Below are 18,117 nucleotides of genomic sequence, written 5' to 3' on the forward strand. Positions count from 1 at the left end.
CCCTTCCTGAAAGTGGGGTCTTTGTGCAAAGTAAAAAAATAGAAACTAATAATTGGTTCTCGTTTCCTACAGAATCAGGCCCCTTCTTCCCTCCTGATTTCATTTATGTGACCAGCTTTGCTCCACTTCTCAGTTCCTATGTTCTGCCCATCCCTCCAGACACCTGCATTGTACTGCCAGCCTTCCATGCTCAACTCTGCCTTTAAAAGTTCTCTGCATTATGAAGAGAATGCCGTTAGGCTTTCCCACCTATCCTCTACTATCATTCAGAATCCAGCATAAGACCCAGCTTTTCCATAACATATTTTGGTCATCCTAGTCCAGCGATTTTCAACTGGTGTACTGCAAGAATTTTTAAAACATGCAATATCTGACTATTTAGTCAGGAGTACTGACCTCTTTTCCCTTAGATGGTCAAATTTAAAAAATGACAACAGCCAACACAACAACAGCTCTTGGATGTGAATGCCCTGCCTTGAACCTTAAATATATAGGCTGTATAACAGAGTTGCATCTTATTGGCTAAGGTGGCATAATAAGCTTGCTTCTGATTCTTGGTTAATTCTTGGCACCAGAAATCCTTATGTACAAGTATAGGCACCTGATTTTTAAAAAAGTAAATTTGAAGCAAAAAGTGTAGGCAATTGCCCTAGCTAGGGGGCTCAGTTGGTTAGAGTGCACCAAAAGGTTGCAGATTTGATCTCTGGTTGGGGGCCATCCGGGACGCAGTGGACTGGTATTTCTTTCTCACATTGATGTTTCTGTATCCATGGGTGAGGATAAAAAAAGATAGGTAATTACTGTTATTATTTTTGTAAATCAATCAAAATTATACCTATTTTTGTCATATTGACAAGAAATATATATCTTGGTGTGCTTTAGGATTTTAGTAATTAATTTGTGTGTGTCATGAGATGAAAAAGTTGAAAAATGACTGTTCTAGTCTATACCATTCCCTTCTTATTCAGAACCATGACAAATAAAATTTGGGGGACATTATTCAGAAAAGTGTGATTTATTTATTAATGAACTGACTCATGGATACATCTAAAAATCTTTATTGATTTCCTCTGTATGCTGTGCACTAAAGTGAAAAAATGAGATGTAAATCTTTTCTTTATGGTGCTTAAAGTCTCACTGAAGAGACATGGAAAGGTATAAAGAAGTATACATAAAGTATTGTGGGGTTCACAAGAATGAGACTTGAATTTTTCAGAGAATGGGAAGAGTCAAAGATAAATCACTGCAAGAAAATATAATATAAATGACTTTCGGATATTAAAAAAATTTTATTGTTATTCAATTACAGTTGTATGCCTTTTCTCCCCATCCCTCCACCCCACTCCAGCTGAACCCACTTCCCTCCCCCACCTCCACCCTCCCCCTTGATTTTGTCCATGTGTCCTTTATTTATAGTAGTTCCTGTAATCCCCTCTCCTCACTGTCCCCTCCCCACTCCCCCCTGGCTATTGTTACATTGTTCTTAACTTCAATGTCTCTAGTTATATTTTGTTTGCTTTTTTCTTCTATTCATTATGTTCTAGTTAAAGGTGAGATCATATGGTATTTGTCCCTCACCCCCTGGCTTATTTCACTTAGCATAATGCTCTCCAGTTCCATCCATGCTGTTGCAAAGGGTATAAGCTCCTTCTTTCTCTCTGCTGCGTAGAATTCCATTGTGTAAATATACCATAGTTTTTGGATCCACTCGTTTGCTGATGGGCACTTAGGTTGCTTCCAGTACTTGGCTATTGTAAATTGTGCACCACCCGGGGGAGGGTACCCAGTGACTTCCGGATATTTTATCATGACTTCCCAACTATCTAGCTACAAGGTGTGTCATTTGATGTTAGACACAATTTCTTTTGTTTATTTATGAGCTTCTCAATGTTAGCTAGAAAGTAATACTTTTGCAAACTCTTTTTAAGATTATTTATTTGTTTATTTTTATAAAGAGGGGAAGGGAGAGAGAAGAAGAGGGAGAGAAACATCACTGTGGTTGCCTCTTGTGCATCCCCTACTGGGGACCTGGCCCGGGACTTTGCCCACAACCCAGGCATGTGCCTTGACTGGGAGTCAAACCAGCGACCCTTTGATTCACAGGACAGCACTCAATCCAGTGTGTCACATCAGCCAGGGTCATAACCCCTTTTTAAGTTGTAAAATATAATACATGTATAGCAGAGTATATAAAACATAAATATACAGCTTAATGGATTATTGAGGAGTGAACATCTTCATCACTACCAACCAAGACAAGAAATAGAATATTTCTAGCAACCCAAAGGCCATTCTAGATTGTATTAGCATTCTCCAGAGAAACAGATTCAATAGGACATACAAATACAAACATAAATGTATGGAGACAGAGAAAGACAGACAGATGGTGGCAGGGGGTGGGACAGGAAGAGAAGGAGAAAGAGAGAAGGAGGGAGAGGGAGATATTTAAGGATTTGGCTCATGCAGTTGTGAGTGCTGGCAAGAAACTTTCAGGGCAAGCCCCAGGTTGGAGACCTAGGGAACAACTATGTTGCTTCTTGAGTTTGAAGGCTATCTTCAGGCAGAATTTTTTCTTGTTGGGGGTCCTCAGTCTTTTTCTCTTAAGGCCTTCCACTGACTGGATCACCCACCTTCTGGAGCATAATCTGCTTTTCTCAAAGTCTACTAATTAAATGTTAATCTCATTTAAGAAAGGCTTTCACAGCAATAGGTAGACCTGTGTCTGACTGCATGTCTGGGTACCATAGTCTAACAAGGTTAGCATGTAAGATTAACCATTACATGGACCATGTCCTTTTCCTACCTTCTTTGTTTCGCTTTATGATTTTACTACTCATGTATAAATCCTGAAACTTAATTTAGTTTTTCCTGATTTTTGAACTTTACAAATTGGATTGTACATAATGAATATTTTTGTTTCTGGCTTGTTTTGTTTAACATGTTTTTAAGATTTCTCCGTGTCATCATTGCAGTATGTAGTGGTAGTGCTTTCATTTTCATTGCCGTATAGTGTTCTATTGGATGATCATACACCAATTTAACTATTCTTCCTTTGTGGGCATTTTGTTTCCACTTTGAGGCCACTACCAACTATAATGCTACTATGACCACATTCTGGAGCACATGAGCATGCATTTCTGTAGAGCAATTACTCATGAGTGGAATTTTTGGGTTGTCCAGTATATGCACCTTAAACTTTATTAGATAAGGACAAGACTACTTTCTAAAGTAAGTCCATTTCCTCCCTCACCAGCAGTACCTGAGAATTCCTTCATCTCCCACCTCTTTCTCCTCTCATCTTCCTCTTCCTTCCTCTCCTGTTTGCTGTCACGTCTGCCATGAGTCTGATACTCTACTCCCTTCCTCACTTCATCTAGTTGAGCTCTGATATTTCACAATACATACTCAGTAAACATATGCACAGCTGACCAAGAAACTGAATTAGTGAGTGAAATATTTCTCCTGTCATTGTGCCCTTATCTAGTCTTGTTGGGAACATGCACTTCTTCAGGTAGATTTCATTCTGCTTGAGAGCTGTGTTATGTGTGAGAGCACATGTGAGCGTATGTTCAGGTCTTGTCAAATTTTTACATTTTTTTCTCATCGAATTGGTGTAAAATGGCATCTCATAATCATGATTTACATTTCCCTGAACAAGACGATGTTGACCATTTCCACGTGTTTCTTGGCCATGTATATTTTATCTTATGTAAAATGTCTCTTTATTCCCATTTGGCAGGTGAGAAAACTTAGGCTCAAAAGTTTATGTATCTTGCCTATAGTTACATATCATGTGGGAAATCTGGGCTTCAAACTCAGGTCTGTCTGAACACAAAGCATTTGTTTTCTCTACCACCTGGCACTGTTTCTTTAAGCATTGGGGCTGGTTTTTAATAAATATATCAGAAGTCATTCACTCAAATAACTGATTTCTTTCAAAGGACTCACTTGAGAAGTCTGTCCCTTTATTCCAACACAAGGCCATTGTTTGAACAATTTGTAGATTTCTTCCCACAATTGTTACCATCTGAAACTGTCAGTTTATAAGCCCTGTAAGAAAAATAGACTTAAATTTTTTTCACTTTTTTGGAATCCAAATGACATTCCCCACATTTTCATCCATCCAGTTTAGGAGCTAGATCCATTTGGAATGGTTATCAGTTATTTCAAAAATGAAAAGTAGCACTACAGCCCTGGCTTGTGCGGCTCAGTGGATTGAGTGCCGACCTTTGTACCAAAGGGTCATTGGTTTGATGCCCAGCCAGGGCACATGCCTAGGTTGCGGGCCAGGTCTCCAGTAGGGGGCACAGGAGAGACAACAACACATTGATGTTTCTCTCCCTCTCTTTCTCCCTTCCTCTCTCTCTCAAAATAAATAAATAAAATCTTTTTTTTTTTAAGAAGTAGCAGTACAATATTTGAAAATGTGCCTCTTGGACTCATTTCAGTGGTTTTCCAGCTGTGTACATTGATGTCCTGTGGACATACCTGAGGACCCCTGAGGGGGGCAGAAGGAAGTTGAGTGCACATTTTAACCAGACTTTTATATTTTCTCTATTGAGGTTCTATTTAATTTATTTTGGGAAAAAACCTGGTAAAAATCCATTTATGAAATGCCCTTTCTACATTTGTAAGCCTCTTCATCACTTTCACCCTTCTTACCCTGCTAATGCTGGGCATAGCACTGACCTACATGGTAAAGTCCTTGGCTGGACATCAGCTCTGCACCCACTACGATGTAACCTCCATGAAGGCAGAGCTTTGCACTGCTGTTGCACCCTCACCGTCTACAAGAGTGCCTAAATCAGAGTATTCACTAACTATTCATTGATAGAAAGAGGGAAAATGTTACAATGAGTGGCTACTCAGTGCTGGGCACACTCAGCCCACCTGCTGTTCCATGTCCACTCACTGACTGCATAAAGAAGGGGGAAGGAGATGGCAATGGTGCAATTGCATCATGGGAAGCTCAATTCCCCCTTACTTTCTCCCCACAGTTAAGCATTCTGTGGGGGAGTCAGAGGATAAATGAACTCAGCAGTAGTTCATTTTGGCGATTGTAGTTTTATATGTACTTCATCTATTCACAGTACCAGAGAGTCAGGTACAGAGAATAAAATTTAATTACATTTTTGCTTAACAGAATCACATCAGATAAAAGCTTCCTAGACATGAAAATTGATCCAGAAGCTGCGTATATATCAACTCCTTTCCAGCTCCATATTTGAGAATTAAATTCAGTCAGAGTTCAGGGCCAAGGACAGTTCACACACCTTGGATTTTAGTAAACATTGAGTCCAGATGGATAACTTCTCTTTAATGAATAAGTCAACAGGAAACATTTTGTCATGGGGCTTATGAAATCCTCTGGCAGAAGAGAGGAGAGGGAACATTTTTCTGAACATTTGAATGGAAAGTGAAGTCTGAAACAACCTCCTGTGGAAGCAGAGGAGCATTTTAGGGAATCATTTGCATAATAGGATGCAGAAAGCCATGGCTTCCCTGACAAAGGCATAGAAATTTATACCTGGAGAACACGCTACCATGGATATAGAAGAGGATGAGACCAGAAGGGAGTTGGGTAAATTCAGGAACCATTGCAAAGCAATTAAAAATGCAACAGCTGAATTACTATCTGCATTGAAGGCAGAAAACTGCAGGGTGGACAGAAAGCAGCAGGACCACTGAGGTCGGGAACAAATGCTCTGTTCCTTTCCGGAGCGCAGAGGAAAAGTGGGAGGGCTTTTAACCAAGAGGGCATGGAACTGGATAATGGCTACTGAAGACAACAAAGAGCCAACACCAGAGTGTTGGATACTTCCAGGGAGGAAACAGACCACCAGAAGTGAAAGCAATAATCAAAACTTTCCTGAGTTTGTCCACAGGGGGCACATTCACCATGCTCTAGGCCAGTGATTTGCAACCTTTCTTTCTCATCTCCTGTCACACATAAACTACTAAAATTCTGCAGCATGTGCAAAAATATATTTTTTGCCGATCTGACAAAAATAGGTATAATTTTGATTGATTTACAAAAAATAATAATAGTAATTACCTACTCTTTTGACTTAATTAAATGACTTAAAAAAAATCAGGTGCCTATACTTGCATATGAGGATTTCTGGTACCAAGAATTAACCAATCAGGTGCACCCTTATTGTGTGATTGTGACCAGTAAGATGCAATGCTGTCATATGACCTATATATTTATGGTTCAAGATGCACATTCACACCAGAGGGCTGTTGTCATTTTTTAAATTTGACAATCTAAGGGAAAAGAGGTCAGTGCCCCTGACTAAATGGTCAGGTGTTGTGTGTTTTAAAAAATCTTGTGGCACAAGGGGTTGAAAATCGCTGCTCCAGGTAAAAGCAGGGAAAGGTCTCTCTAACTCTCCCTTCTGCTCTTAACTTTGGAGTGGTGATCTGTGAGGCTGTATGAGGAAGTGAGGTCCATATTCCAAGGGTCTGAGGTGGTATCTAGGAACAGAAGTGCACAATAGGGTGTGTAAGTCTTCTGTAATATTTCTAGAAAGGTCCACATCAGTACCTTCTTGTTACCTTTAATCTGGTGCTGCTTAGGCCTACCTGGTCAGCAGCGGGTGAACTTGATGGGACCTGTATTCATCCAAATTCTCCACAGAAGCAGAACAAGTAAAATGTGATGCATACTTGTGTATACAGATACATATACACACTTACAGTAGACCCCCATCTTATTCATGGGTATGCTTTTTGTAGTTTCAGAACACGAAGCATTTATTCCAAAGATACTGAATGGAGAATTCCAGAAATAAACACTTCTTAACTTTTAACTTGAGCACCATTCTGAGTGTGTGATGAAATCTCACACAGTCCTGCTCTGGTCCTCCCTGATGTGAATCATGCCTCTGCCTAATTTATCCATGATGTGTACGCCCTCGCCCTGTAGTCACTCACTGGTGTCTCGGCTAATCAGAGCCACTGTTGTGGCATTGCAGTGTCTGTGCTCAAGTGATGCCGATCTTACTTTGTGATGGTCCCAGAGCACCAGAGCAGCGGTGATGGTGGCTTTGACAAGCCACAGAGAAGCCCTGAGTGCTCCCTGTAGGTGGAAAGGTGAGCACACTACATTTAGATATTTTGAGAGGGAAACCATAGTTATATAACTATTATTACAGTATATTGTTACAATTGTTCTATTTTATTATTACTTGTTGTTGTTAATCCTTTCTGTGCCTAATTTACAAATTAAACTTTATCATAGATATGTATATAAAGGAAAAAACAGTATATATGGAATTCGATACTATCTGTGGTTTCAGGCATCCACTGGCAGTCTTGGAACATACCCCCACAGATAAGGAGGGACTAGTGTATACACACACATATACATATATATACAGGCATTAATATGCATCTGTCTATCTATCTATCTATCTATCTATCTATCTATCTATCTATCATCTACCTATCTATGCAATTGGCTCATGCAATTGTGGAGGCTGTTGGGTTCCGAGATCTGCAGGGTGAGTCAGCAGGATAGAGACCCAGGAGAGCTGATGGGTAATTCTAGCCCAAGTCCAAACACTTGAGAACCAGAAGAGCTGATAGTATAGATACAGTCCAACAGGATAACAGGCTGGCAGGCTCCAGATCCAGGAAAAGCTGATGTTTCAGTTGCAGTCTGAAGACGGAAAAAAAAGTGTCCCAGTTTGAAGACAGCAGGAAGGATGAAGTCTCTCTTACTTGTGTTAGGGGTCCTGCCTTTGTGTTCTATTCAGACCTTCAGCTGATTGGATGAGGCCCAACTGCATTAAGGAAGGAAACCTGCTTTACTCAGTCTATTGATTTAAATGTTAATTTCTGACATATTTCACAGATATAGGACAAACACTTGAAACTTATATGGAACCATAAATTACCCCCAATAGCTGCAGCAATTTTGAGAAAGAAGAACAAGGTAGGAAGGATCACAATACCTAATATAAAACTATATTACAAGTCCACAGTAATCAAAACAGTTTGGTACTGGCATAAGAACAGATACATAGATCAATAGAACAGAAGAGAAAGCCCAGAAATAAACTCAAGTCTCTATGGTCAATTAATATTCGACAATGGAGTAAGAATGGCCTCTTCAACAAATGGTGTTGGGAGATCTGGACAGATACATGCAAAAAAATGAAACTCAACCACCAACTTACACCATACACAAAAATAAATTCAAGGTGGATAAAAGACTTAAATATAAGTCGTGACACCATAAAAGTCCTAGAGGAGAACATAGGCAGGAAAAATTCAGATATTCCACACAACAATATTTTCACCAATATATCACCTGGACCAAGGGACATAAAGGAAAGAATAAACAAATGGGATCTTATCAAAATAAAAAGCTTCTGCATGGCTAAAGAAAGCATCAGCAAAACGAAAAGGGAATCAATCATATGGGAAAGTATATTTGCGAATGATACCTCAGCAAGGGTCTGCTCACCAAAATATATAAAGAACTCACATGGCTCCACTCCAGGAAGACAAACAATCCGATTAAGAAATGGGCAAAAGACTTGAACAGACATTTCCCCAAGGAGGACATACAGAGGGCCCAAAGACATATGAAAGGATGCTCAACATCACTAGCCATCAGAGAGATGCAAATTAAAACCACAATGAGATATCACTTCACACTGGTCAGAATGGCCATCATAACCAAATCGACAAACAAGTGCTGGTGAGATTGTGGAGAAAAGGGAACCCTAGTGCACTGTTAGTGGGAATGCAGACTGGTGTAGCCACTGTGGAAAACAGCAAGGAATTTCCTCAGGAAACTAAAAATGGATCTGCCTTGTGACCTGGCAATTCCACTGCTGGGACTACATCCTAAGAATGCTGAAACACCAATCCAAAAGAACCTATGCACCCTAATGTTCATAGCAGCACAATTTACAATAGCCAAGTGTTGGAAGCAACCTAAGTGCCCATCAGTAAATGAGTGGATCGAAAAAACTATGGTACATTTACACAATGGAATCCTATGCAGCAGAAAGAAAGAAGGAGCTCCTACCCTTTGCGACAGTGTTGATGGATCTGGAGAGCATTATGCTAAGTGAAATAGGCCAGGCAATGAAAGACAAGTACCATATGATCTCACCTATAAGTGGAAACTAATCAACAAAACAAACAAGCAAGAAAAATATAACCAGAGACATTGAAATAGAGAACAATCTGACAGTAACCAGAGGGGAGGGGGGAGGAATCATGGGGCCGGGAAACAGGAAGGGTTGTCAAGGAACATGTATAAAGGACACATGGACAAAGCCAAAGGGGGATGGATTGAGGGTGGGAGGTGGGGATGGGTGGGGCAGGGGTAGTCGTGGGGGTAAAATGGAGACAACTGTACTTGACCAACAATATAAAAAAGATAATATCAAAAAATGTTAATTTCATCCAAAAGACCCATTCACAGAAACATCTAGAATAATTTGGTCACCTGTGTCCCAGTCAAGTTGCCATCACATAAAATCAACCTTTACAAACCTCTTGCTGGTCTCCAATCATATATGCCAATTTCAATGTCTTTTATTGTCTGTAACTGGGGGAGCCAGGAACAAGAAACGCAGGACCCCAGTCTTGTCTAAGTCTACTAGGACTGCTTCTGGGCGCTGGGCAGGGATCTTGGAGACAGAAACCGCACTGTTTATAAAGAAAAACAGCTCTTTGGGAACTGAATCACAAAAACCTACCTCCGCCCAAGCCTGTGACAGGTGGGTGTGGACTGCTAACAAAGCAACGACTTCCCATGTAAGACACATGAATCACAGAGATCTGTGCTTCCTAACCTTGAGTGCATGCTGGAAAGCCCTGGGGGGAGGCTTTAAAAACACGGATGTCTGAATCCCACCCAGAAATTCTGAATTAATTAGTCTGGAAATAGCCTGGGCATTGGGATTTAAAATAAAATATATACAGTAGTATTCACTTTTTTGGATGTAAAGATCTATGAGTTTTTTTTAAATCTTCACCCAAGGACATGCTTATTGACTTTCACCTGAGAAAGGGTAAGGGAGAGAGAAAGAGGGAGAGAAACAACACTCAGCTGCCTCCTGTAGGTGCTTCAACTGGGGACCGAACCTGCAACCTAGGCATGTGCCCTGACAAGGAATTGAACCTGTGGCCATTTGGTGTATGGTATGACACTCCAACTAACTGAACCACACCAGTCAGGGACAACTCTATGAGTTTTAATACAGACTCATGTAACACTCACCACAATCAGGATACAGAACAATTCTAACAGTCCCCAAACTTCTGTGGTTTGCCCTTTGAGTTTCCCTCATTTTCTTTCTTTCTTTTATCCTCAATCGAGAACATTCTTATTCATTTTAGATAGAGGGGAAAGAAGGGAGAGAGGGAGAGAAACTTTGATGTGAGGGAGAAACATTGATTAATTGCCACTCATACTCACTCTGACTGAGGACAGAACCCACAACCTAGGCATGTGTCCTGACCAAGAATTGAACCCACAACCTTTTGGTGTATGGGACCAACTGAGCCACACGGGCCAGGGCAACATCCCTCCATTTTCATCCTCAGCCCTAGACTCTGGTAACCACTGATCTGTTCTCTGCCCCTCTAGTCAACCCCCACCCCCTGCCCTTTTAAAAATGTCATATAAATGGAGTCATATAGTCATATGTATATCATCTTTGGGGCATTGGGAATTTTAGAAGCTTTCCAGGTGATTCTAGAGTGCTGACAAGGTTGAGAACCACCGACACAGTCTCTGTAGCCTGTCTCTTCATTATGTGCTAGGTCTGTTTCCCTCTTAACTGAATGAGCAGGAACATTGGAGACCCAACAACATTCCAACAGGAGATTCAGAAAGGTGACCCAATGTGGAAAGAAGGTCAATCCTTCTTAAAGGAAAACAGTGATGTCAATTACCAAAAACCTATTCCAAAAAAAAAAAATATCCTAAAATGGGATTGTTCTAAAAGCTTAAAAATAGGGAACAGGACTTTCTTGGCAAAGAGCAGCATCGGATGGCATGTGAGAGCTCGCTTCCTCTAATGGCCAGACATGTGGGTTTGCAAGGAGGGGCAGAAATAGGACACCATCTACTCAGTCCAAATGAGTAAATTAAAACTGCTGCCAGATGTCCCTTGGCAGAAAGAGAATTTCAAGCAAATGACGAAGCCTGTCTCTTTCTGTGGCACATCTTTGTAAGATCGTTACTGAGCTTGGACAATTACAGCAGCGAGATTCCAACTCAGGCACCATCTACCATGGAGCCAAGTCACCACTAGGAAATCTCAGGTAGCTTTTGGGATAAAATTGTGCATCTTTACTGCATTCCTCTGTGTCCACACCTTATGGAGGAGTCACCTTGGTGATGAAGATGACAGCGCCCATTGTCCTCCTGTACAAGCTGGCTGTGAAGGAAGGACTGCTGGCCTCCCTCAGACCACATCCTCTCCCCTCCATTCCATCAGTGGACTTTCCCCTTTGGGTGTCAAACCCTATCCTCAGATAGCCAGGAAGAGCACTGGAATTCAGATACAAGTGGGGTGTAATTTTGAAGAAGCCCCTGGAGGCCATTAGTGTCCACAGAGTCATATGCAAATGCATTTAGGGCCAGATTCAGCATCAAATATTCCCTAATGGAAGAAGAAGCTGCACTAGGTAATGTGAGGAGGCTAGGGACAAGAAAATTAAGCTTCATAATTTAATTTCACTGCCTCTTTCAGTTTTGTGAAAGCATCAGGGGAGTCAGTGATATTAAAGTTTTAGGTTCACCTAAAAATAGACAGACTGCAGACCTGAGACTCTGGAAGGTGTTCTTCCAGCAACAGGAACACTAGTGTTCCAATAATAAGAGTAAGCTGTGTGCGCTGTTGCATTGAAAATGTGGGATACTGACTGGTTTTTACCATGAGGTTGCAGGGTGGAGCCTTACTCTCTCTGTAAAGGTACCGACTTCCTATCCCAAGACTCTACATTGGAGGTCAAAGGGCTGTTAGTATATTATTGCTGCTCCATTAGAAAATAAAATTTCTTTTTTTCTGCATGTGAGTCTCTCATTGAGCATAAATGCAGGCTGGATGATTTTTAATTCATTACTTTTCAATCATAATGGGCAAGTGCTGGGCAATGAATCAATAATTAAAATTGGTGCATCCATTGGATTGCTTTAACCAGAGCCAACCACATGCCATGGGGCCAGAAATCTCCCCAGCTGCTTAGCTATCCATGTTGTGAGTGGTGGTTTGGGCAGATGCACATTCAGATCAGCAACCTGGATCACTGATGCTTTCCTGTTCTCTGAAATGTGTACACTTGTGTATCAAGAAGCAAGTGATGATGCAGCCCTGTACATCCATGGCTGATAATGGTAAAGGGCTGGAAAAAAAGCCAGAGCAGAAGAAAATGTATCTCATGTTCTAAAACAGATCTGGAGTTTCTTAGGACAGACACTTTTGTGCAGAACTCTCCCATTGAATTGCAAGATATTAGCACACCCACTCATGGGATGCCAGTAGAAGCCCCCACCCAGTCGTTTTGACAGCTCAAACTGAACAAACCAAACAATCATACAACCAACCAACCAAGCAACCAACTAGGCAAATCCTGCTTCCGCACATTTCCATAATGCCTGGGTTAAGAAGTACTGGAGAGTGAAGAAGATTTCTGGGAAGGAGGGCTTATAGGGAATGGCCAGTATTCAAAGGCTTTTGTAACATATCATCGTTTTAAAAGGTTAAATATCTTTATTTATTATGAAAATATGCCCCTTACAACAACTTAAGCACTACAGGAGTGCATTGCATTTCTATGGAGAGAGAGAGAAAGAGCTCTATTATGAAGAACTGTCTCTTGGATTTTGGAGGCAGAGAAATGCCATGATTGGCCACCTTCAAGCTGGAGACTCAGGAGAGCCAGTGACGAGCTTCAGCCTGAGTCTGGAAGCCTAAGAACCTGTCTGAGCCCAGGAGACCGATGTGCCACTTCACACAGTGGCAGAGGGAGCCAGTTTGCCCTTCCTCCACATCTTGGCCTAGTCAGGCCCTCGGTGGATTGGACAAGGCCCTCACTGGCAAGGTCATCTGCCCGCAACGCCTCCAGGTGTGGGAGGTTGGCAAGAGGATGATGAAACAGTGCAGGGGGCCCAGAGAGGCTTCAGCCCGCTTCCAGAGATGAAATGATGTGATGCCTGAAATTTGCTTCAAAATAATCCAGTAAGGGGGAAGATGGATGGGGAAGGTGCGAACCAATCATTTTGACAAGTTTCCTGAAAGGAACAGCAAGGAGGAGCTGAACCCTTTTTCCATCTGGTCTCACGACAAAGGCAGGTACGACACCAGCAGCTCCATACAATACAATGTGCTTGCTAAGGAACCCTGTAAGGGTTCCTTGGATGAGTAGCATTGGATGACTCTTTGCTGGACCCCAGGGATGAAGTGATGGCCTTACTAGTTTCATGGAGGAAGAGGAGGAGGAGTTATTGCAGGCAGAAGAGGACGAGGAAAGTTTATCGGATGGCTGTGGACCAATAGCTAAGACTCCTGGCCTCTCCAAATTACCTCAACTAAGTACATCTGTTGGTCAAGAACCAACTCCTATGAAACCATTAAATGTACCCTTTGCACTAGAAAAGAATCTTGTCAAATTAACAGTTGTCCCACATTTAGTCCAACAGTTTGTGATGCTGTGCTTGATAAAGACAAGACCAATACATCCAAAGATGTTGAAAAACTCTCCTCTCTTGGAGAGGAGATGAGAGAAGATGGTCTTAGTCCAAATAAGTGCAAACTTTGCTCTGATTATGAAGGGATCATTCCCAGTGATTCTGACTGGGATGGGCCCTTGCTCCCTTGTCCTTCAAATAGTTACTTTCAACAAACCATCCCTGATAGAAGTATGCCTGGTAGTAAGAAATCTGCACCTGTCTGCTCTCAGGTCTTAGGTCATTCAGACATCCCTCAGGCAGGGTCATCCTGGGGAAACGGATCACATGAATCAAGTCATAAAATGAGGTTTCTAGTAGTTTCCAGTCCATCAAACAAAGATGTTCTTGATAAGGATTCTGGGAACCTGAAAGTCCCTGAGAGAACAGAACTAGTCATTCCTGTTCTGCAAGCTAAAATAAGGACTAGTCTACTAATCCTTACTAATTCAAATGCTAATTTCTTTATAGTAGTTCCTGTAATCCCCTCTTCCTACTATAAAGGACACATGGACAAAATCAAGGGGGTGGGTGGAGGTGGGGGAGGGAGGTGGCTTCAGCTGGGGTGGGGTGGAGGGATGGGGAGAAAAGGCATAGAACTGTAATTGAATAACAATAAAAATTAAAAAAACAAAAAAACAAAAAAAACAAATGCTAATTTCTTCCAGGAAATGGTAGTTAGCTAAATATCTGGGCACCCCCAGTCCAGTTAAATTGACTCATAAAATTAACCGTCATGCAAACCGGGAAAGTCTCAGCTCCATCCCATCTGGGGAGAGGGCCGCAAACAAAATGGCTCAAGGCAATTGCTGGGCTAGATGGCCCAGCACTGCCCCACACTTGCTCTTGTTTTTGGTTGTGAGCTTAACACCCCCATTCCCAACCCCGGCTTCATGGGCTCAGTGTCTGAGGTGTTTCTCTTGAGCTAAGATGACCTGTTCCAGTTTCCCCCTCTGACTTAAATGGGCTAGAGTCCTTGGCCAGAGGTCTGTTTGGCATGTTCACCTGATTTTTGTTCCCTTGGAGCCTTCAAGGAGAGACCCACCTGAGCATGCAGCTGAGTGTGGGCTCAGGAGCACTGGCTTAGGTGTAAGACATGGCTGAGTCTAAGACCCAGCCGTCTCCTTAGCAGGCGTGGGAACTCGTGCAAGTTATTTCATGTCTTTAAGCTTCAGTTGACTCGGCTTTGAAATGAGAATACTAATATGATTTCTTAGCATTGTTGTAAGGATCAAATTATTAAATAATATAAATAACTACATTAAATGCATAGTGCAGTGTCTCACATACCTTCCCAGTCTCACCATCTTGAGCCTACAAAATTATATAAACTTAAAAAAAAAAAAGGTTTTATTTATTCGTTTTTAGACGGGGGTGGAGAAAGAGAGGGAGAGAAGCATCAATGTGTGGTTGCCTCTCACAAGCCCCCTACTGGGGACCTGGCCTGCAACCCAGGCATGTGCCCTGAATGAGAATTGAACTGACAACCCTTTGGTTCACAGGCTGGCACTCAGTTTGCTGAGCCACACCAGCTGGGGCATATATAAACTGTTCAAATGCTGACTTACTTTCTAGAAACTTTATCCCCTGAAAGTGTCAACCCCTTTCTCTCTGAACTGTTTCTGAGGCACTGATGTGGGCGCCTCTAGAACCAGCAGTGACTAGGTTTCCCTGCTACTCACTTCCATGCCGCTGCCTCCCAGGCCCCGCTTTGCTGGGAGCTGGTCTCTTTGTGGTCACCAGAACGCCCTGCATGCTGGCTTTTGAAAAGAAGAATGTACTTCCTCTTTCCCTTCAGCACATGTTGCCAAACTATGCATTCATGTGTGGTAGTGAAAGGTTCCAGGCTAATGGAAGCGCTGAGAATAACCCACAACAGTAAACACAGGGGACTGATCTTGGAAGGAACAGGCCCAAGCCCACCCTGCTTGATCCCAGCAGGCCTGATCATAGCAAACGTATATCTAAGTCGAAGCTGAGTCACCTCCCTTGGCCGAGCCCTATAAAGGCCCTAGATTAACTGCTCTCCAGGACAACTGACCTCTGGAGCCCCAATCCCTCAGGAGGATCCCTTGACTCTCACTTCCCCCTCATGGCCCAGATAAGGCAATCACAATAAATATTTCTTAAACTGGGGGATATTTTCTTCTAAATAATTACTTGTGCACCATAACAGCAGTCCAGTTCAGTGTGCTTTACACCAATTTTCATTCAGGCCTTTTCACAATCTTTCCTCCAGAAAAGACCAAGTCCAGATTCTTCCCATTGCCTTTAGGGCCTCAAATTCCAGGACAAAATGCCACACATCCATTCCCTAAGGGCAAATGATAACTTTCAAAGATTGGAAAGTCAAGATAAACTTAAGGCAAACCTTTTTGGATTTCACAGGTTCAAGCCTGGTTGTGCTCCAGAATTACCAAGTGACTTAGCTGAGTACTAAGCATGTGGACCTGAAGCACCTGCTATGAGTAAACATCTTCCAGAGGTGAGAGCAGCCAGAGAACTATGTCACAAAATTGACTTGTCCGGAAAAAGAGGAGCTCTGTCTTGAAGATAATTTTGTTCTTTTACTGCAAAATGCAGAAATTACTTACAACATTCCAAAGGCCAGCTTCAGGGCTTTAATAATTTAGAGGGCCATTGTGGGGCCCTGTGTTGGCCTGTGTTGGCCAAGTTCTGGCTGCACAGGGGTCAGGGAGACTCAGACACCAAGTGATGTGAACTATTCTTTACTACCTGACCTTCATAATAATCCTGAGAGGTGGAGGTCAGGAGTTCGCCATATTTTGCAGGTGACAAGCCTGAGGTTCAGGGACATTAAGTGAAGGCTGCACAGCCATCTTTGCAGTTGAGCTCCCACCAGATTCCAGATGTTCTGAGGCCCGATTTCAAATTCTCCTCCTAATGCTCTGATCCAAGTCATCCTCCTATTCTTCCCACATTAATACATTGTCCTCCAACATACTCTTTGGGGGTTCAGTACATGTCACCTCCTTTGGCCTGTCTGAGTTCTGGGCCAAGTGAGAGATGGGGCCAGGAATAAGGTTTGGCTCTGAGGACCAAATGGGTTTGCTCCTAGGTCAAGTCCTGAATGAGCCAGGTTTTCCCTCACAGACACAGATAACAGTGACAATAGCAGGTGTCTTTGTAGGGATCTACCTTTGTGAAACTTAGGGCATGGAGGAGCCAAGAAGAACTCCAAGCGAAGGCTAGAGAAAGGGGTGGAGCCTCAGATGCTCCGCTTCTGGATCCAAATGAACTGAGTGCTTGCTCCTGCAGCTGGGGTGGGGTGGAAGTGGAGGCAGGGGTGGGGGAGGGGTTGAGGGAGGTTAGAGTATTACTTTAATGAGTATCTCCACATAAACTCAGGCAAGAAAGTCCACCCCCCCACCCCATGAGATAGACTTTAATGTCAGTGTTTTCTTTGTCCTACCCACTCATCCCATTAATGACAAATCTTTCTGAAGCATCACTGTTTTGAGTGTAAGGTTCTCTGAGACTCCCTCCCTAGCCCTCTGACCTACGTACCCATGATTTTCAAGGGAAGCTCTCTCCTCGAGTCAGGCCAGGAGTTCCACTGTTCCCACATGGGCTCTGCTCCTTCTCACTTTCACGTATTTGCTTATTTCCTTTATCCTACACTAAGTGCCTTCTTCCCACCTTCTCTTCTGTCTGGCACTGTCTTCCTCTCTCTCTAACCCTGAATAATGCCCAAGCTCTGCTGTGGGATGTCCCTGGCTACCTTGCTCACACTGATCTTTCCCTTTTCTTGTAGTTCTTTCAGTCCTGCTACCTCTTTCTCTGGGGTAAGGTCACAATCAATCCATTTTGTTTTATTATGGACGCTAAAGCAATTTAACTACTTTAGAGCAAGATCCACATCATACTTTTGGTATCCTCTTAAGTGACCAATTTTCATATTTTTCTACCCAGTAATTGAATAATTTTTTTCTTATTATAAGGTAAACCAAATTTCATGTGGGTCTTGGTGGAGGACAAGCTGCCTCCGATGGAAGCCAAAGGGAGCCCCCCTCCCATGCCAGGCAGGTAGATGCAGATGTACGACTGGATTTTAGCTGGCCTGGAGCTTTGAATTCCAGAGCACCATAAAGATGCCAGTAAAAAAGAAGCTGATAAATTGTGCCAGGTGACAGTGGTCACATCAGCAGTCCAGCACATGGGGAGTCACCCACTGAAAACCACTCTTTGGAGTGACAGAGGGGTCAGAGCCAGGACTGGAATCCTCACCTGATGAATTCTGGGCTGTGACCTCATTCATGTTCCTGCTGGGACTCCTTCGACGGAGGTTGCTCACTTTCCTACCTGGTTCTCCAGCCTCCTGCCAGTTCTCTGAGCTTGGTGATGGCCTTTTCATAAATTTCATATTTGTCAGAATTGACTTCTGTTGCTTGTAG

At 42.6% G+C, this 18,117-nt stretch overlaps 1 pseudogene; it reads left to right on the forward strand.

Moving 5' to 3' along the window:
* Positions 1 to 5,544: 5,544 nt before the first annotated feature.
* LOC112304994 (S100P-binding protein-like) lies at positions 5,545 to 17,753 on the forward strand (annotated as a pseudogene).
* Positions 17,754 to 18,117: the final 364 nt, after the last annotated feature.

The sequence above is a fragment of the Desmodus rotundus genome, chromosome 9 (genome assembly GCF_022682495.2).
Source record: "Desmodus rotundus isolate HL8 chromosome 9, HLdesRot8A.1, whole genome shotgun sequence".
Classification (NCBI taxonomy): domain Eukaryota; kingdom Metazoa; phylum Chordata; class Mammalia; order Chiroptera; family Phyllostomidae; genus Desmodus; species Desmodus rotundus.